The following is a 23,267-nucleotide window of genomic DNA, read 5'->3' as shown; positions in this document are numbered from 1 at the left end:
AAACAAACAACAAGTTTAGAAAAGGCATATGATACTTCCTGTTTGTAATGGAAACGTGACAATTTTAGAGACGCAGGATTGTAAAGGAAGATTACTCATGTTAATTGCTAGTTTCCTTTTGATTGTACCCTTTCTGAAAACCGCCGACTAGAGCAAGGTGTGCCTCAAAAAAATTTACTTTCCGTTACAAGTTTTGGTCTTAAAATTAAGACTATTGTAAATGTTCTAAACCAATGTGTTGATTGTCTTTTTATCGCTCACAATCTATACGAACTATTGAACCCCAAGAACACACAAATTTGATCAAAATGCTACATGAAATACTGAAAATGGCTTCAAATTTTCAAAGCCAAGCACTCATTGTGCCCATGTCTGCCGACTAAGTAAATTTTACGAAGACCCCAAAAGTGTATATTTTAAATTATATTATATCTGTTGTTATTGAAGAAAACTTTCTTCGGTGTAATTTTATTGTGTTTCAACTAACATTTGTTCAACATATTAAACAATTGAAAAAAAAAATCACTAAATTTATTGAAGGATTTTTATCGTTGGAATTGCATGCAACAACTTTGCTTCAATGATAAAGAAGTATATTCTATAAATGTTTGACTATGGCTAAATTGTAAAAGCCCCATAAACACTCAAAATAAAGAATTATTTGCAAAATATTGCAAAATATTTAGTACAAAATAACCTTCTGTTAACTACGAAATTGCAAAAACAATTTGTACGACACTCACAAGACGCCGTTGCATTTGCTGGATATGTTTTATCACAGAATGCTGTCGCTTTCCCATCCGTGTCGTTTGTATTCTGCGATTCGGATCCTGAAAGTGGTTAAAAAAACGGAATGATTACTATTCTGTGCTTACCTACATGAATGTACTTTATATTTTTCATCAACACTTTATACGATACCTTGTTAGCTATGTCTCTGTATATGTATATTTTTATATAATAAAATCAACATCACTCTTTCAACCTTAGCAAAACTGTTGAATTGAAGAGCAATCCCAAAACATAAGCACATTCGACTGACATGCCATACAAATCATGCGTATTAGAATGTGCTAAAACCACACAGCAGTAAGTAGTTATTATTTGAAATATTTTGCTTAATATATTCATACCGGAAATATTTGTAATAATGGCGCATAATATATTTACACTTGACATGCTAAGCTTTGTTTCATGTGTTAATGTTAACGGTTCAATAAACAATTGATTTGTTCCCATTTCTTTGTAAAAAAATATATATTGTAATTGCCTAAATTTCACTGAATTGCTTCTTCAGTACGGGTTTTTTGGTATACTAAAATACCTAGAATAGTTTATTCCGTATTTGATGCAAGTAAATATAATGTCGGTTGATATAAAATGTCTTCAGTTTCCCGCTTTTTTTAAATCTAGTGGCACACTTTCCTTGAGATTATGGTATTTCAGAAAATCATCGGCATTCAACCCGTAGAGTCTTTGTAATTTTTTCCATCTATACACTTTTTTTGCTATATAGTAGTTTATGTGTTCCACACTATCAACACCTTTCTCTCTTTTCATAAAACCATGCATTACAGATGATTAAACTAACTATGCAAGAAAGTATTGTAAGATCAAGACCCTTATTACTTTGAAGCTTATACGACTGTACGACTGTGTCAATGTGGTAAATTGGAATAATTATTACATTAAGTGACAACAATGGCTGTGTATTTGAAATATATTATCTTAGCAGTCAACTTAAAGTAGCAGTACTATCTATTGATTTATTGCATTGTTTTATTGATTTATTAATTTAGTTATATTCACCTTGTAACTGTCTTCTGAATAGTATTGTAACTATTACGAACACAAATAGTACCACAGACAAACAAATCGGAATGATGATCTGCTTATAAAGTTGCTCATTTGTTGATGGTGCATCTAATGTTCCTGAAACGTAACAATATTATTTATGTATTATTGGTTAACGGCACATGATCACAGGTGTAGGACTGAATTGATGCACACCATTTCAATTTAATTTCTTTTGAAATATAACGGTAATTACAGAGAGCAAGTCTGATTACCCGAAAACAGATATTTACAAAAAGAGGTTCACATCTTTTCCGAATCCGAAATATGCTTGATTCACTCGGCTATTCTTGAATTTACTTAAATGTATGTTATGAATTTCATACACAGGATATACGTTTATTTAAAAGTTCAGGAGGAAAAATACAAATTAATTTTCACATCGTTACGCGTTTCAAGTTTCAAATGTGTGTGTCTGATTTATATAAGCTTAATAGCTTGGAACGGGTATTGTTAGAGCTGATATGAAAAGAAAAGTTCGTTTAATACAAACACACTTAAAATGAACAGCTATTTACACAAACTTCTTTTAATTATTTTTAATTATTTATTTATTCGTTTATACTTCGATGTATTGTACATATCATATATATGGCTGAAGCAGAAACCATTATTTTAATGAAATATAGTATGTAGCTGTAACAAATATATCATTATTCTATAAATACTATATATATGACATGAATTATTAAGAGAGGCGTATGTAAATCTGCACATAAATACGTACTCGAAATCAACTTTAAAGTAATCAGTTTTAGTACAATTGAATCAGATTCAACAAAACAAACAATTTGATATCAAGATGCAATAGATTTTAAACACAAAATGCAACACAAACAGCAAAAAAAATATATAAATATTAAGCGCAAACGCTCGTGACGTCATTATTAACAGGTCAAACGACAAATCATTTTCTTTTCAGCTAAAAATGCAGCTTTTGAGCGATTGTTTTCATTATTTCTGTAAAATCGGGGACGTAGAGGTATGATAAACAGAAACAGGTTACTGCCTGATCTTTTTGTAATATATCAGGCTCGGCACGAATAAAATAACGGCTCGGCAAGCCTCGCTGTTATATCATTCTAAGCCTTGCCTGATATATTACAAACAAATCATGCAGTAACCTGTTATTCTGTATATATCATGCTATTTGTCATTTTATATTTTATATTCTTATAAACGCACGGATTTATCGCGTTGTAAATTCGCAAAAGGTTATCTAATAAACAAAAGTAATGCACTCGGTATATTGGCATTGCGCCTTTAATGAAACGTGAATCATATTTGTAAAAATATTCTTACATTCAACTTTCAATTCAGCAAATGAAATATAAGTGCAAATGCTTTTAAGATCAAAAGAAGGTAATTTACAAAGAACGCTACCATACGAAGGAATCACCAGTAGACCTCCTATTCCTTATTGTTCCTTAGGACCGTAATATCAAATATAAGTAGGTATAAAATTGCAAATTGTGCTAGATACTATAACATTGATTGAAATGAAAAGGTGTTATATGCGTACGATATATACATACAAAACCAACACTTGTTTAAACATAATTATTGTCATTTATATTTCTATTCAATAGACAGGTTTTTGTTTTACTTGAGTTTACATAGATAAATGTACATATACCGGTAGACAAATGTGTGTCCTTGTCTTCAACAACAGTTGTAACAGTTGTAAATACGGAAGCGATTTCAGGGTGAGGACTTTAAAAAAAGAACAATGCTTCATGCAAATTAAAATATCACCCTGAAACCATTATTATAGAATAGCATCTTATATTGATAATCAAGTTTATTTATAAAGTATTAATAATGCCATCGTGTTACACTTACTACTTAATTACCAACAACATGAACATAAGATTTTTAATCATATGTAGGTGTTAATTTGTTCATATTTATGTAAAGTAAAACAGTATGAAGTGCCTAAAATATTTTGAAATAATATAAATACTGTTACGACATGAATAACACTCTTGAAACTAAATTAAATAATATGTACACGTTTAAACATTACTATCAAAACTCACTTTCAACGTATTAAAGTACTTAATGCCTATACTTTAAAAAGACCAACGTCAACACAGGCACAGACGTACCTTTTCAGTGTGTTGCAAATATCGGATACATCTTGTGCGAATCCGACGGGGCATTCATGTACACACGTGTAATCTTGAAGAATAGCGAAACCCGTTGCACATTTATTTCCAAGAGTTGTTTTGACACCAAAAATCTATATTTATAACTCCGAATATACTATATATGCTTACATTTCATTGATATTCTTCATTTCAAATAAAGTAAAAAAATATTATTCTCACTCAAAGAAAGAACGTCGCCTGCAGGGCATTTCTTCCTGAAGCAGCGTTTATTTTCATAAAAACAAATTTCCTTTGATTGCGCTGCATAACCATTTCTTGCGTCACACCGACAATACCCGTCAGTTTTTGTAAGTTCCAAAAATGAAGTTTTTTCACAGTCAACCTTGTGCTCTGTCTGCACACACAAGTTTGTTTTTATATTAGGACATTCACTAAAAACCGCCGATGATGTGTTGTGGCGACCATTGTACATGTTTCGTCGGAAACATGGTAGGCAAAGCACAATGGCTTTACCACTCTGATGTAAAGATATTTGAGGTTCTTCTCCTATAAAAAAATATTATACAAAGATAAAAATATATATTTATATAAATATAACGTTCTTTTCTTTTTTTATAAAACTTGAACATTTTAATGTGCAAATAACAAGTCGGCTTAAAAATGTTTCTCTAATCATGTTACTTCACAATACTAATCGCTATATTTTCTTCATAGTATCATGGTCTACAATCATTATATTACGATTATGCTTATATTGCGCATACCTGCCAAACAAAATATTTCAGGTGCGCACGCTTCAATAAATAAATCCTTGTTATGTAAATCTCTGGCACAATGATATCGAGTACCCGGGGTGCAGTCTTTGCGTTTTGCCTGACAATACCACCGACATGACCCATATACAGGACATGTGCCGTCCCATTGTTGTACTACTTTCGTACAATACCATTCACAGTAAGCACTCTCTTTTAGCTCGTATGTTGTCGATTGATGAACAACGCCCTTTAAGATATGAATAACCAAATGTACAGATAAGTATTATTATCTATTTGTTCTTTATTGCATAACACTTCATATACATGTATAATACTTAAATATTTCTATAAAAATATGGTTGCTAAAATACACATAAAAATTATGCTAATTTACATAAACTCACCAAAATAAATGCATGGCTTATTATGATTAAAAATATTTCCAGGTCAAAACGATCGCCCTCATTCTTTCCTACAAAGACAAATACATTTCAAGTTAAGTTTGTCAAGCGTGTAGATACACAATTGATTAGTATGTGTTGGGAAAAGCCATGGAAACCTAGTTCAGTTAAAAGAGTTATACGGCAATAGCTTTTATCGATCATTCTGCCTTATAAAGCAAGGTACAAGAAAATAGAAATTTCATCAAACTCCGTCCAAAGCTAAACACATATACAAAAATTAAATACAATATACTAGTAACAGCTTTTGCTAACTCGATTGCTGGAGATGATCGAACGTCAAATCACATCGGATCACTTTCTTTGTAAACAAATCGCTAATATTCACATCTGCCAGCTATTCATCCGGGAAATTTTTAATGATAAACATGACTGAGATTGTCCAATACAACGATTTATTTTACATATATAAAATGTGAATTCACGCGATAACAATCTGCATTTGTGAATCACAACATCATGAGGTAAGAAACAAAATTAAAATCATTTTTAAAGATAACAATTTGTTAACGTAAAGAATGCATTCAATTAATCAACATAGTGTATCATTATATTTTACTACTTTTAAGGACATTTTAAAATGTACAGAAGTATAAAATGTTAACTTTCGATTTCCATTTATGGTACATGTGTTAATGATTGTAATCAGAAATCAAATAACCCTTGCTAATATTTACCAGATAGTGTAAACTCCTTTATGTAGCCGTCACTGAAGTACTGTAATTGAATATTCCAATCGACGTTATGCTTCAGATCTCAAGTCATTTAACTAACTAAACGATACAACAAAACGATGCGCTTGTACCATAACGTAATCAGAAGTTTATTAACCCAATGTTGGGTCAGAGATATGATAAAGACAGCCAGACAGACAATTTATTTGACATGCACAATATTCATCGTCAACATCACGTGTGGTTGGTATTGATATATGTCAACATGTATATAACGCAGAAAAATAATTGTCAACAAACATGAATATATACAAAACAAATTTATATTATAGTACAGCGGAGGAGCAATTGGTAAATTACGTTATACGACTTAACAAATTCGATCTTATAATCAACGATTCTTTAACAAAATCAAAGAACTTAAAGTACTGGTGGGGCGATTTTGCTCACATTTTGTGGTCATAAAAACACAATACATCGTAATGCCAACAAATCACCTTTGTTGAACAAAACAGATGGAATTAAGGAAGGGTTACAAGCTGTCAACATAATATATGATTTAGCTAGTGGGGTTAAAAGTAAATGCTGCTTTTTAAAACAAGTCATTGTCGTACGTGACAATTCATAACTGCGAAACGTTTGTGAATACAATGTTGATTATTATCATTTGAACTGGTGACCTAGGTTTTTACTCTGAAATAGTGTTATATGTATCTGAGATTTCGTGAAGACAAACGTTGTCATAAGGTTTCTATACATCATGTAGATTCAATTATTATTCATATATATATTGGAAAACATTAACGCAAATTAATTAGCTGCTGTGAAAGTGACAACCACAACATGTATTTCGTGTGTAAGGAAAAATTCAAAACTTACGTGAAAAGCACGGGCGAATTGTCATATTAAAACTTTGCAGCGCACAGAACATTGAGATGTTTACTTTTACAGTAAAATATGTAGCGCGTGGTAATTATATTTTGTCGCCCATATCGCGAACACAGTTGATTGCTTAAAACGAAAGAACATAAATGCGCTGTATCGGTTAAATGTATATATTTCAGTATTGAACCGATATTTCGTCGCTGTATACACCGCCCACGAGGACTGTGTGTTACTTGTGTGCTAATGCCACAGTGAAAAGACGTTGCCATGGATGGAACGCGCTCATCTGAGCTATTTTGTTTGCGAATGAAGAATCTGGATGCAAAGTGCTTAAATGCAGTAACGAACTACATTCTTCGGTATACGTATATTATGTTACCTATGGGGCTAATTGCAGAAGGCAATCGCCCCAAAAACACAGTTTTATTAGTTCAGACGTATTGGTTGACTGTAGCGATTGTGCATACTTAATAACAGATAGATTATTATAGTAATATTTTTATGTATTTCTTTTTAATATCAACAAGTGTTGTAAAAATACATACAATATGAAATTTTGAAATACGAGTAGAAGCAAACAAGCGTCTTTGAACGCGTATTGAGCCCGACATATTGACTCATTTGAACCCAACTGTAGTCAAAGTATTGCAGTTGTTGGATGATGTATTTTTTGTAATAATTACACAACTTATACATTATTAATTGGAGTGAAGTAGATCTCAATTGAAAAGTGCACCCACACCGTTATTTTTACTTTACAATCAGGCAAATATTTGTTCACATATTTTAAAAGATAAGCTAACATGAACTGTGAAATAGTTGTATGTAATAGTGGTGAAGTAAATACGTGGAACTCAATGACAATTTGTTTTATTTTGTATGATGAAGTGATGTAGTTTTCCTCAAAAAAAAACCTAAACAAGTATCTTATTTCTCAAAGACTATTCTGAAATAGATGAGCCAATGAGCACTTCTTATGTGATCTCATACATAATGTATTGTGGTTATCCAAGTAAAATTCACACATATGTATTATCTTTTTGCAAATAACGACAACTTTTAAGGTCCATGGAGGGTTTTTAACGTGTTGTCGACAATACATGTTACTTCTGTAAGTACTACCAGCTTAAAGAATATGTAGATTTGCGCGTCAAGATCCCTTCAAAAAACATCCACAATCTCCTCAGCAGAATCTGACAGACAGGCTTCATGGAAATGAAGTAGGTATTACAATAATGTTTGCGATTTTGGTTATGCAGGATCTTTGTTGTGTGTAAGTAATTTGGCTAAAATTCTTTATTAACAAATGGTATCATGCATAATTTTCTTTGACTGAAACTTATTGAAGTATATATGAACAAACCTCAATATTATTAGTAATCAAACAAAAACTTCAAATTTGGTGTTATCTTTTCAAAGACATCGCTTTCAATGAGGTAAATGAGACCTGGCAGATGATGTCAGATGTTGATGCTTATTCCAAACTCGTAAGTACTTGTGGAGTTATCGCAAGATACTTATTAAGAAGTTCAACTCGACACAAAGATAACTCTTAAATATTGTGCATATTCAACGTCTAGCCGTTAAACTACACATCAAGTTTCATCAATCTAGCGAACTCAAGGTTTAAAAAAAGTTGATCAATGTTAATCATCTTTTTAAAGGAGTCGATACATGTTGATATCATCGGAAAAGTTACTTCATTTTGAGACAATGGACGGGAGACATCAAATTGCTGTGAGGCTGATATTCGCTGGATCTTTGCTTGAATTTTTACTAGCTCAGTACCTCAAGTATAACGTTATTATTATATTGAAGTAACAAATTTGTAAATTTTGTTTTATAACTTCATGTTTTTTACATTCATGTGTCTTATATTTGGAGGAATGAAAAGCATATGAGTTTATTTTGAAAACTTTCACTACAAAGTTCTTGCACATTTCGACATTTGTAGCACATTATGGTTAAACAAAATACATAAATGAAATAAGATATATATAGAGAATAAACACGTAAATTCAAAGAAGTAAACATGAATTATAAAAATGACACGATGCCTTATTTCAAGGACAATACAAGCACCTATTTGTATTGTGGTTCTAATTATTTTGAAGCATGAAACTATAAAAGAGACAAACTGCTTTATTATTTAGAATAAAAACAACTTTCTAGACCAACCATCTAATGTTTTAGTTATGGAGATGAACAAACAAATAGTCCCTATGTGCATATTACAGTATTCACTAGCTTAGTGAAATACTTGTATTCATTTTGAAACATAAAAATCATAGGAAGAGATAACATAATGACATTTACTTTATTTGTATATTTTTTCGAAATAAATGTTCAGTGCTAAACAGAGGCAAACGTCTTGAATAAGTTTATTTTTAACATACCCACAAGATAAACTTACTAATTTTAGCACAATAAAAAATAATTTAACACGATGTAATGGATTCCGTACTGTACCTTAACAGCTCAAGCTTTTTATATTCTCCTCGGCTATTAATTCTATGTTAACGAAAAGAGTGTAACGTGTTCAAATGTTACCATCGACGGATATCGATGTGGCAAGTAATCGCCGAGTATCTTTGTGGAATAATGTGATAACCTTTCTTCATTTAAATTGCCCATTTTTGTCAATGACCTTCTTGGCTTTTAACCAAATGAAGTACGTGGTAATTGTTCATATCGTTTATGCTCTTCATCCAGAAAATATGCAGTTCCCTATCGCTACAATCTATTTTTGGAAAAGGAATAAGCAAGCATTGTGTCCGCTCAACTTTACGTCCCGCAAACGAATCATTTTCATAATGTTGAATAATATTGCAGTTCAATGCTCCAGACAAGAACTTCACATAAAATGGACCTGCAAAAGAAAAACGAATAAAAAAATAATTGCCTCAATTGTTTTCCTACAGTTTTGCTCTCATATCTCCAAATAGTGTATTGGTCTCTAAAATAATTATGTTTTCAATGTGTGATTATCATCATTGATTATCTAATTAATTAGCATACACAAATAATTGTTGTGCCAGTACACAACTTCCTTAATATACCATTGCCGCTTCCAGCGTTGAAGATTTCTTTCACAAGATCTGCAAACGCCAGCTGTACGCCTATCTTTATTGCAGATGAATCATTTACTTTAAATTCCACTCCGTGTATTTTAAAGAAAAAATGTGCATCATTTAAAGATTTTGCTGTGAGAAACACATTGGTCAGCTGAAATGTAAAACTACAACAATTAGTTTAGTGTCCGTCAATGTTCATTTTTTGTACCTGTCACTTAACTGATTGTGTATGGGTTAACATTATTTTACGATAAATTTACCGAAATATTTGCTGGTTTTGAGTATTAATGTGACTTTAATTGAGTTCCTTTAATAGAGTGATTTCAAGGAGACTTTTTATATAATCCAAATGACACAGTTTAGAGGGTTGTTGACAAACTTAATTACTTTACAATGGTAATATTTTGTGTCAAAAATGCCAAATCGACGCTTAAAAAATGACTGAATTGCAGTTTAGTGAGCGGACGCTTTTAAGTATTGGAAGAAATGGAAATGCGATATAAAAGTGTTATAGAGGCATACCCATTCTATGTATGTATCATAGTTTTGAAGCGCAAATCTGGCTGCAGCCAGTCTAATGATTGACTTCCACTGATCATCTCTACATAGAAGATGACTTATCCATGTGTACAGGCAAGGGGAGTTTTCGCCTGGTTTTTTAAATGCCAAAACGCCTTCGAGTTTGTCCCTATGTGCAAAAATACACCGCATACAAAATGAATAGCCACTTAAATAAAGAACTTATATTTTTATGATTAAGATCAATTAACTTGGCAAATAAAGTATATAATGCCGTTTCAAGTACATATCTTGTTGCTTACTGACATAGATGTTATCCGTTCAACAAATCATGTGTCACATAATTATAATTTAAAAAGCAAATGGACTAATAATGTATAATGCTTGTGTCGAAAAAAGTTAATTCGTTTATTTTTCAGAGATAAAGATATGTGTATATTAATCAAAATGTTCACTCTGCTATTTGGTGTTACATCTATTGAACACTGGAAATGTGTCGTAACAAATGAACCTTGGCATATGTTTGAATTAATCTAGCAGAAGGGCATTGTAAAAACACAAAAAAACACGCACGTAACATATTTTTAATTACAGAATACGACTCTATATAATATTAACACAATGTGTGCGGAATGCTACGATGCTGTTTTGAAAAAAAGGTTTAAAAAATCGAGCCACAAAGCATGTGACTGTTCTAAATCAATTAACTGTGCAAGTAAAGTATGTCATGCCGTTTCAAGTACATATCTTGCTACTTACTTACAGATATGTAATCCGTTAAACAAATCATTTGTCACATAAGTATAATTTAAATAGCAAAATGGCCTTATAATTTCTGATGCTTGTGTCGCATTTAAGTAATTTGTATATCGTTCAGGGATAAATATTTGTGTATATTAATCAGCAAGTGAAGCCCTGGTATTTGGTGTTACATATACTGAAAACCAGAAATGTGTCTTTTAACTATAATTACATCGGAACAAATGTTCTGTGGTATATGTTTGAATGAATCTAGCAGAAGAGCGAAGATGTGCACACACAAACAAACATACACGCACGTCACCTACTGGGTATTTTGGATTACAGATTTCTACAATATATAATATGAAAACAATGTTTTCTGCATGCTGCGACGTTATTTTGTAAAAAAGTTTTAAATCGAGTAACACGGCATGTGACCGTACATAATCGTTGAAATTATTCAGCTAATGAAAAGTATCACCTGCTTCGTTGTTAAATTTATTGCGAAAGGACAACTGCCTTCACTTTTGCATTTAAGAAATTGAGAATGTACACCTTTGAATGGATACGATACTTTTCACGAAAGAGTGATCAAAATGGTGGCCGCTTTTACACATCTATGCTAGATTGTTTAACACTGTAAAGTATAGTTTATAGTAAGTAACTTTCTGTCAACAAGTTTAAAAAAACTCTTTCCATAAAGAAGCTTGGTCCGAGTTGTGTTTTTTTCGTTTGGATGATTGATTAAAATTTCCCGGTAGAGAGCGCCACTATGTGCTTTTCCTCTTTACATAGAACACTTGAAGTATTTTCCGGGTCCGGGACATTTTAATTTAAGTGTTACGAATAAACCCTTCACCAAAGTAACAGAAAAGTCACACATCAAAACAGCAGCTCCCACTGTCTACATGTGTTAGAGACATACAGTCTTTCAGAATGTGAGCCTTTAAACAATTTTCCCGATGTTTTTCTATTTGCTTTGAATGGTTAAGATTGTCTGCTACATGAGTTGTTTGATGGTCTTTTATATATATATATATATATATATATATATATATATATATATATATATATATATATATATATATATATATATATATCCTACATAAGTTAATACTATTGTACTCACGATTTAGATACATGGCTGAAGTAGTTATCATCTTCACTTATTTTGATCTCTTTAAGGCTGTCTAAATCAAAATATGTGTTGTCTATTCTGTTAACAAATTTCTCTGATGGAAATCGTTCCTGGCCAATAACATAGTTGCAGAGCTCTTGCCATATTTCCTGAAGTATCAAATTGAAATGCAGAAAAAACACAACCTGTGAAAGTTAATATTTAAGGCAATGAGGCATTTTATAAATTATGTTGGGTACACAACATCAATTGACAATGAACATAATGATAGAAGTGATAAACGTGTGAAATAGATTGTGCTTTCTATAACAAAAACGTTCGTTTTGCTTACTTTGCAAAAGTGGTCGCTTTCTATTGACATCGCGGAAGACCACTTTTGAATTGATCGTAATGGTGAATCAGCACCTAATACCGAAACTTTGGTATTGAATCAATTTAAGGATTTTTGTCTTAAATATTTAAGATTAATACATGGGATTTTTTTATGTATATACAATTTTTAACGGTACCCAGTGCGTTTTAAATGGTAATTTGAATTTATGGCTTTAATAAAAAAAAAATTGAAGTCAATAATCTACATCGTAATGCCTAACACATGCTTCATACCTTCTTGTGCATGATTTGATACGTTTGCAGACGTTGCAACTCCATTTGTCGTAGTATCTGGATTTACACAGAAAAACAGGAGGATACTTTTTTTTAAATGGTTACAAATTCTATCAAATGATTTGCCATTTAAAAATAGCATGTTTAAAAAAAATTACATGCAATTATTGTTTACAAAAAATGATAAAACATGTTCGAAATGTGTTCGACACATTTAAATGCGTAGAAATACCTCCAATTTGCGAAACATTTGGAAGGGTATAATGCAAGTAAATATACAACAATATCGTGTTTAATACGCATTTGGTGCTTTAAAAATTACCGACAAAGGAAACAAGTGCCTCACGTTCTGTTGCTTTTTCGGAAGCCTTCGGTTCACTCACTTGCCCTATAAATATGTCGTCGTAATAGTTTTTGTATAATGGTTGGTTTTATTTGTGTAAGCTTTATTGAAGAAATAAATATTGTTGTTGAATTAAAAATAAATAAATAATAATAATAATAATAATAATAAAAATAATAAAAATAATAATAAATATAAAAACACGATGCACGTATGCATTGCTGATTTTCTTTATACTTACATTGATATATGATAACAATTATGGAAGGGAAAAACCGCCAATATTATTCATCACCAGAAATGTTGCACGTGTTGAATATTCAGCTCATTTGTTTAACAGAGAATTGTTAAAATGCAACATTTAAATATCTGTTGTGTACAATTGTAAAGTGTAAAATGTTGTATGTTCCGACTCTACAAAATGTTTAAATGTTTAAAAACAAACATGTAACTTCTTAAACTACAGATCTGAAAAAGAAGAAAGTGCATATATAAAGTCTACATCTTCATATACCTAATATCGTAGTCAAAATAATACATAAAATATAATGGATCCATCTGAAAGTAAGTTGATGACAAACTACATCAGCATGTTGAATATTTTCTAAGTTGAACAATCGGTTTTAGTTAGCAGCATCTAACAAGGGTTCACTATAAAATTGTACATAATACAAGTTGACGAATCACAATTCAACATTTTACAACGCATTTTCAAGTCAACCGGTGTTAGGGTACAAATTGTCATTAGTAGCAGCCACATGTGTTGGGCGCATGGCCAAGTCAATTAAACACTATCAATATGTCATAAAACAACATTTTTCATCATGTTTACCCAATAAAAAATCTGATATGATATACATATACAAGGAAGGTATCTCTTGACAAAGGAAACCCATCTACATCAACATTTTAAAGCCATTAAGTGCCTAAATGGCGGTCAATTTTCGTAAACTATGTACCATTTTGTTGGGAAAGGTTGCCGCTTGACGAAAAATGACTACGAACGGCAACTTGCCAACATAAACTACAATAAAACAATTCTCGAACTCGTAGATATGCTAGGTCGTCTCTCGTCTGACCGAACGTTCAGTGCCGATTTTTAAAAGAATAAAATTATCGAAATACCCCAGCTGCCGAACATAATCCGCATTAATACAATAAACAAATACGAGTTTATCAACATACAACACAGATGTGTCCTTTTGTTTGCGTTAATTCGTCGAAATCGTTGTAAATTGGGAATTGTTTATCGGCAATTTCGAGTCCAGCTCCATGTCGATCAGAAGGTTAATACGGTTCTCGGTTTCAGGTATTCGGTAACTCTGAGGCGCGGAACCAAAGGTTGGATAAATAGCGTAATGTGAAGGACGGATAATCGTACACGATTGAAATAAACATTCAAACATAACGATTATATATATATATATATATATATATATATATATATAGTGTTTGGTGTAGACAAAAAGACAAATCTGTGTTGTTAGTTGATAAACTCCTATTTGTGTATTGTACTAACAGACCAATAGCTTAAGAATGTTGACGTAGGTGATTTTCCTGTGTCAAGAGATATCTACCTTATATATATATATATATATATATATATATATATATATATATATATATATATATATATATATATATATATATTCATTAAACAGTTTTAATTGGACAATGCACAAGATGAACATTGAGCTGTCTCTACCTTAAAAATTAACATTGTTGAAAATTGAAACATTAAATATCAAACATTGTTTATTTGAACGGGTATTATTTGACATGTATGTATAATCTATAATTGATTACTTCATAAGAGTGCATTAATAAATGAGAAAAAATGTAAAAAAAAATCTATAATTGCAACATGGAACATATTAGCTGAATACTCAACACGTGCAAAATTTCTAGCGATAAATAACATTTGCGGTCTTTCCCTTCCATACCAAAAATACTCTATACTTTAAAAACCTACATAGAAAGTTTTAACGTTTAATTAAAATTAATCGATTAGAGTCTGGTTGTTTTATTGAAATTTCAAGTTGCTGAAAAAAGATATAAAGTTGCAAAAATAATCTGTCATTGCTCCCACGTGTTCTTCAGTAAAATCGTGAAATAAATAAGCGTTTGGAAAAAATAGATACTAGAGTATAACTTAAACTCTCGTGGAAAGAGTTCGGTGTAGAAGCAAATAAGGAGCAAAATGTAGCCAAATAATGTTATAGAAACGTTTATTAACAACAAGTAAATGCGAAGATGGTCCAATATTGAGAATGTTGATTATATTTATAAGTTGTAATCATATTATATAGCCCATATGTTTTACCGTTCAGCATACTCGTTTTCAGTGCCTACTTACCTTCAATTATGACAGCTGACCCACAATTCAGGTTTTCGGGCGTAAGAAACGGCCTTAATTCTTAAATTTGTCAATAAGAAACAATAACTGTTGAACTAGGGTAATAGAATCCCATCATTCTGTAATCTTATTATATACCTGTGTAATGCTTTTAACAAAATACAGGTTGTATCAATCGTTGAAATAAAAAATCCCGTATTACGCTACTCGCTGTTTCCGATTCCGTATTACCATACTAGCCGGACTACTTCGACCCATTTAATGGCGTCACATTACGCGCACCGAAAATAGAAATATTTTATATTACGAAATATATTAGGTAGAACATCGTGCGACGTCATTTCCGCGACGAAACACAATATTTTTTATCTTAACTCTATGGAATTTAAGGACCTGTCGGACGTGGTGTTTTTTAACAGTAAACTATTTGTTAAAAACATCGAACGAATTCAAAACGTATTTTGGAGTGTGTATTTATCATGCATAAATGTATAAGAATACAATAAAATAGTGTGGTTTAAACTAAGTTTCGATAAAGACATGGAAGATAGAAGTGGAAGTGTATATTTTTTCAACGTTTTTGTTATAAACATCGGATTAAAGTTGTCAACTTTATTGTTATAAACATTGGATTAACGATTGCATTAAGGTAAGCGTGTCGGAAACCTGTGTTTTCCCGGTTCGAATGTTTACACGTTAATTTACATAAACTGTACTCATACGCGTCTTAAATAAACTATGGCGTACCGTTTTAGTCATTGTTTTGTCAGTTTTGTTAAAGTAAAAAATACAATTGTTAACTGTTTTCGTTAGTTGTTGTATATAATAAAAGGAATATTAAGCTAGTCAATTGTTCCAAGATTTTGTATCACTCGAGTGGATTGTATGTATTAGCATTTTTATCATTTGACTAATGTTCTTAGGATTAAAGTTAACTGGATTATATTGTAACATCAAATAGCGTTCACTTAAGTTGAATTTTTTTATTCTTGTCATGATTATTGGCTAATTTTAAGAGGATTAAAATGTTTAATTTTCATGACAAAAGTTCATGCTATGCGAGCTTCTATTTTTAGAATGATGATATGAACTCATCATTTATCTGATTGAACAATTTGGTATCTTGTGCGCACGAGATCCGCGAAGAATGTTTCATACTTGTTTTTGTAATAGACGAACACACAGCGTTGTTTAAAAAATTAACTTAAAAAATAATGTTATTGCAACCGGATGAATTAATTTAAATCCTTACAGTAGATTGTGCGCGTGTTAGCTGTAGCGTACATAGACTGTGAAACTGTATTAAAACGCAAACATGTTTAGTCCCAAACTGAAATACAATATCATTTCTTCCAGAAGAGACTGTTCTTAACTTTCAATTTAATAACTGAGTCACGTAACACTCACATTAATGATAATATGCGTGTAGTGAAAAAAAGCCAAATGGCATCAGTAAAACAGTTAGCAAATAACAAAGATTATTATTCAATTTTGGAAGCACAATTAAACCGAATAATTTCAATTAACAATTTAACATATGGATGTTACAAATTATGAGATGATATTATATGAGATGACATAATATGATTTGATATGATATATGATATGTAATGATATGATATAATATGGAATGATAGATTAATTAATATATTTATTTGTTAAAATTATTAATTGTATGTTATAATATCAATATTTAAAATACTTAGTTATTTACAAAGAAGAAATCTGTCATTTTGCAACGAAGGGCAAAACAGAGTGTTAACTATTGATGACTGAATTTCTTGCTTTTTTCGTCTCCTATCTGCCAAAGTAAAAACAATATGTGATTCATATAGCCTAAAAGTATTTGATAATACTACCACTACCGATTGAAATAGGGGTTTTATGAAAATCACTGTTTCCTTTGTGTTTGTCCCTCTTTCAGTCTGTCAGTCTGTCCCGATAATGGTTGGGACGAAAACTCCATAATGCATGAAAGATTTTGAAATAACAAATGTTTATCTATATGAGACTATGTGTTACGCTCATGAACCGTTTTGCTACCTCAAATGCCGTTGACAACTTAAGTTCAGAGATTTAAACACATTACATCTTTCAGTATCTAAAAAAGGGCCCATGATTTTGAACAAATTTTCAGCACTATCTGTGAGTCACACGCAAGAATAGCGTGGCTGTCTGTTGATCAATGTCGAAAATTTAGTTCAAAATAAAGACTTTAGTTTTTAAACATATATTAAGACTGTATGTTTTTACCCTGTATTAAAGGGACTTTTTCACAGATTTTGGCATGTATTGAAGTTTGTCATAAAATGCTTTATATTGATAAATGTAAATGTTGGATCTAAAGGGCTCCAGTAAACAAAAACAAGAATAAATTTAAAGAAAACAAAGTAACCATAAACTGGGATCGATCCACTGACCCCTGGAGTAAAAGTTAGACAGTTCGGCCATCCATGCTTATACACTGACTGTTGTATTTTATACTTCATAAAAATAGTCCTTAGCATTTACCTGTCAAAGAATTTTTTGCCAAATGAATTACTTTGATAACAGTACAAGTTTAATCATTAACATAAAAAGTGTTTATGCATCAAGATAACATCATATTAAATCTGAATATATTAAATGTTGAACATGTAATTACCTTTCTTCTGTTTGACAAAGACTAAAACTATAAAGACTGCAATGAATAAAGATGCTCCTGTGACTACTACTTCGAAGATTCGTTTATTCGGCCTTGACTCATTCGGAGGTTTTTCTGAAATAACAATTATGTCAATTCCAAAATAAAAACATCGTCGAAATAGAGCTTAACAATTAAATTACGTTATGAAACATTGTAACATTTCAATATGTATTAAGACGAGCACACATCACCCCTACACAATTTAACGAGCCGATATATATTATTTACAAAAATGTATTGTTATAACATGTTTTTGTATTATCCGCTTTATTTGATATATACATGTTGAATATTTATGATGAGATAGACTAACGGCAGTTAAAATATAAAGTATGTTGTGCGATTTATGTTGTTTAAGTAAACTAAAACATGTACAAACTGATAAACTTTGTTATAAAACCGAATATGTGCAGGTATAAAATTGTTTTACAATCATTTCGGCTTAAATTATATTATTTTTATTTCGAAAGAAATACTCTTTCAAATTCGATTCGGAAATCATCGTTTAATTTAACTAAAATAGAGGCATATTATTGTCTTCAATATGTTTATCATATTTAATCGTTTGCAAATCAGTCATAACATCATCATCTCATGACGTTTGTTGTTGAAATCAAGTCGAGGTATGAAACGACATTACATTTTAGAATGTTCCGTAAACTGTACACATTGTTTTGCATTCTGAAAAAAGCATATTTGAAAACATGTATCATACTATTTTCTTTTATTGTTTGATAAACTCATGGATTCATCGCGTTGTAAATCAGCAAAAGGTTATCTAATAAACAAAAGTTCTGCACTCGGTAAATTGGCATTCGCCTTTAACGAAACGTGAATAATATTTGTAAAAAAATATTCTTACATTCAAATTTCAATACAGTAAATGAAATATTAGTGCCAATGCTTTTATGATGAAAAGACGAAAATTTACAAAGAATGCTTATATACGAAAAAATTACCAGAAGACCCCTTATTCATAATTGTGCCTTAGGACCGTAACACAAAGTATAAAGAATGTATGAAATGACAAATAGTGTCAGATACAATAAAATTGAAATAAAAAGGTTGTATATGCGTACGATATTAACATACACAACCAACACTTTTTTGAACATAATTCATGGCATTTATGTTCTATTCATAATATTCATAATATCGTAGATATACAGACAGAGTTTTGTTTTACTTGAGTTTACATAGATGAATGTACATATACCGATAAACAAATTTGTTGCCTTGTCTTCAACAACAGTTGTAACAGTTGTATATACAGACGCGACTGCAGGGTCAGGACTATAACAAAGAACAAAGCTTCATCGAATGAAAATATCAACAGCACTCATTAATAGGGAATTACATCTAATATTGATAATCAAGTTTATTTATAAATTATTAATACATGCCATCGTGTGACACTAACTACTTAATTACCGGCAACATGAGCATTATGTACATTGATTATTGCAGATTTTTTAATCATTTGTAGGTGTTTATAAGTTTATATTTATGTGGAGTAAAAAAAAAGCATGAAGTGCCTAAAATATTTTGGAAAAAATATATAAATACTGTTACGACCTGAAGTTTGTTTTAAAAGTAGAACATTCACTAAAAACCGCCGATGATGTGTTATGGCGACCATTGAACATGTTTCGTCGGTAACATGGTTTGCAATGCACAGAGGCTTTGCCACTCTGTTGTAAAGATATTTGAGGTTCTTCTCCTATACAAATATCATACAAAGATAAAAAATATATATTTAACGTTGTCTTCTCTTAAAACAAATCTTGAACATTTTTGAATGTGCAAATAGCAAGTCGGATTAAAAATTTTGCTATAATCATGTTACTTCACAATACTTATCGCTATATTTTCTTCATATTATCATGGTCTACAATCATTGTAATCAGATGATGAGTATATTGCGCATACCTGCCAAACAAAATATTTCAGGTGCGCACGTTTCAATAAATAAGTCCTTGTTATGCAAATCTCTGGCACAATGATATCGTGTACCCGGGGTGCAGTCTTTGCGTTTCACCTGACAATACCACCGACAGGACCCATATACATGACATGAGCCGTCCCATTGTTGTTGTTCTTTTGAACAATACCATTCACAGTAAGCGCTCTCTTTTAGCTCGTATGTTGTCGATTGATGAACCATACCCTTTAAGATATGAATAACCAAAGTTACTGATGAGTATTAATATCTATTTTTTCTTTAATTGCAATTTCTAAATTGCAAAAACACTTCATATACATGTATAATACTTAAATATTTCTATAAAATTATTGTTACTAAAATACACATCATATAAAAATGCTCAATTACATAAACTCACCAAAATAAATGCATTGCTTATTATGATTAAATATTTCCACGTCGAAACGATCGCCCTCATTCTTTCCTACAAAGACAAATACATTTCCAGTTAAGTTTCTCAACGTGTAGATACAAAATTGATTAGTATGTGTTGGGATAAGCCATGGTAGGCTTGTTCAGTTAATAGAGTTATACGGCACTAGCTGTTATAGATCATTCTCCCTTATTAAGCAAAGAACAAGAAAATACGCATTTCATCCAACTCCGCCTAAAGCTAAAAAAATATATAATAATTAAATACAATATAACAGCTTTTACTTACTCGATTGCTGGAGGGGATCGTACGTCGGATCACGTCGGATCACTTTTTTTGTAAACAAATCGCTTATTTTCACATCTGCCAGCTATTCATCCGGGCAGTTTTTAATGATAAACATGACTGAATGATTGTCAAATACAACGATTTAAATTACATAAATAAAATGTGAATTCACGCGACAACAATCTGAATTTGTGAATCACAAAGTAGGACATCATGACGTATGAAACAAAAGTTAAATCATTTTAAAAAGATAACCATTTGTTAACGTAAAGAAGGCATTCAATTTATAAATACGGTGTATCATTATACTATACCACCTTTAAGGACATTTTAAAAATGAACAGAAGTATAAAATGTTAACTTTCGATTTCCATGTATGGTACATGTGTTAATGATTTTAATCAGAAATCAAATAACCGTTGCTAATATTTACCAGATAGTGTAAACTCCTTTATGTAGCCTTCACTGAAGTACTGTAATTGAATATCACATTTGACGTTATGCTTCAGATCTCAAGTCAATTAACTAACTAACGATGAAATGAAACCATGCACATGTAACTAAACGTAATCACAAGTTTATCAACCCAAGGTTGGGTCAGTGATATGATAGAGGCAGACAGAGAGACATTTCATTTTACATGTACAATGTTTACTTCAACATCACGTGTCGTTGGTATTGATATAAGTCAACATGTACATAACACAGGAAAATAATTGTCAACAAACATGAATATATACAAAACAAATGTATATTAAAGTATAGTGGATGAGCAATTGGTAAATTACGTTATACGATTTTACAAATTCGATCTTATAACCAACGATTCTTTAACAAATAAACACAGTTTTATTAGTTCAGACCTTTTTGTTGATGGTAGCAATTGTAAATTCTTAATAACAGATGGTTTATTGTAGTAATATTGGTTCTGTATTTCTTTCTTATATTAACAAGTGTTGAAAAAATACATACAATATAAAAATTAGAAAAATGAGCACAAGCAAACAAGCGTCTTTGAACGCGTATTGAGCCCGACATATTGACACATTTGAACCCAACTGCAGTCCAGGTATTGCAGTTGTTGGATGATGCATTGTTTGTGATTATTACACAATTTATACATTATAGGTTTAAATATATTTATCTAGAATGTATTAGCAAGATATGTTACACACATCTTAAGTTTATAGGATTGGATCGGTAGCAAAGCTAGTAGGGTTCCTTTCCCTATTTATATATTAACAAACATAGTGACGGTAATTTGCATTTACAACTAAAAAAAATGAATAATGATTCGATGTTAAACAAGTATGTGAGTATCATTGGAATCAACATTGTTTTTTTTAAATGTTCAAACAGTGTATTTAAGAAAACATAGTAGAATCAAAGAAATAATTGTTAAGAAAAGAAAATGTTAAAAAATAGAGAACCGATAGCTATACCATTCTGAACCTTCTTGGGCCTTCGATGAAACTATGGACTACATCAAACACAGCTAAATTATCTATAAGGGAAAGATTATCATCGCCTTACAATAATGTGCGCAATGATATGTCCGTGTATTGTTCTATAGTTCCCACTAAAACTAATATTAAATTTGCATGTAAACGACATATCAGGGAAAAGTGAGTAGTGTCTTCTATTTTTTCCGCATTGACAAAGCGTCGATGAAACTAGATTTCTATCATATAAATGTTTATTAAGAGAACTACGGTTAGTTCTTAGACGTGTGTGCAATACTTATTGTCTTTGCTTACCATGATAAAACAATGGATTTTTACGAGGTTTGTTATTATCAATGGCAATTTTAAAATCAGATATGTAATCAACAAGCTTCGCTTCGTCTGGAAGTGAATTCCAAGCAGAAATTGTTGAGGGCAAGATGGCATTTTGGTACAAAGAAGTCCTAGACCAAGCACCATCTAAGTGGGGTGAATTACGTAACGATCTTGTAGATCGCTCGCCAACTAATTGTGGGGACGGTGAGGACAAATTTTCTGGACTAAGACCTTGGACCATTTTGAGTTTGTGTTTTGACCTTCCTGTGCCACGAGTTTCCCAGCAAACTTCGTTAAAAGTAACCTTGAGGACACGAGTCTGGTACAGCCGGAAACAATGCACGCAGCTTCAGTTAGAATTTTGTCTAACTCATTTTTTCATACATCGTACAATTATCCCATACAACATCGGCATATTCAAGAATTGGCCGAATAAACGTGAAGTTACATATTTCAAGAGATCTTTGATCAATGCGGAAGCGGAGCTTTTTTAAAATGTTGACACGTGGCCAGGCCTTTAATTTAATATACTCAATTTGTTGATACCAGCTTCCATCGTTTGACAGAATAACGCCTAAATGTGTGTGACTATTCACTGAGGGAATTGGAGTATCATACATATGGATAGGCAAATTATGTGG

The 23,267-nt window shown here is 31.4% G+C and overlaps 1 protein-coding gene and 2 long non-coding RNA genes across 4 annotated transcripts in view; all 3 read right to left on the bottom strand.

Annotated features, from left to right (window-relative positions):
* Positions 1-23,267, bottom strand: part of LOC127840655 (uncharacterized) — a 74,792-nt gene that overhangs the window by 33,820 nt on the left and 17,705 nt on the right. The window lies entirely within an intron of this gene.
* LOC127841906 (uncharacterized) lies at positions 697-3,571 on the bottom strand. Its single transcript, XR_008031409.1, has 3 exons — positions 3,491-3,571; positions 1,810-1,932; positions 697-830 (listed from the first exon to the last, which is right to left on the bottom strand). It is a non-coding gene; the product is annotated as an uncharacterized LOC127841906 (long non-coding RNA).
* Positions 17,279-21,443, bottom strand: LOC127841898 (uncharacterized). 2 transcript variants are annotated; one of them, XR_008031398.1, is made up of 7 exons: positions 21,282-21,443; positions 20,849-20,930; positions 20,546-20,611; positions 20,133-20,370; positions 19,420-19,496; positions 18,162-18,275; positions 17,279-17,318 (listed from the first exon to the last, which is right to left on the bottom strand). It is a non-coding gene; the product is annotated as an uncharacterized LOC127841898 (long non-coding RNA). The 2 variants fall into 2 exon arrangements; XR_008031397.1 differs by lacking the exons at positions 17,279-17,318; positions 18,162-18,275 and adding exons at positions 18,302-18,884; positions 19,779-19,923 and having other exon boundaries at positions 21,282-21,442.

The sequence above is a fragment of the Dreissena polymorpha genome, chromosome 8 (genome assembly GCF_020536995.1).
Source record: "Dreissena polymorpha isolate Duluth1 chromosome 8, UMN_Dpol_1.0, whole genome shotgun sequence".
In the NCBI taxonomy this organism is placed as follows: Eukaryota; Metazoa; Mollusca; class Bivalvia; order Myida; family Dreissenidae; genus Dreissena; species Dreissena polymorpha.
The sequence above is the reverse complement of the archived record's forward strand: the minus strand, read 5'-3'. Positions and strand labels throughout refer to the sequence as shown.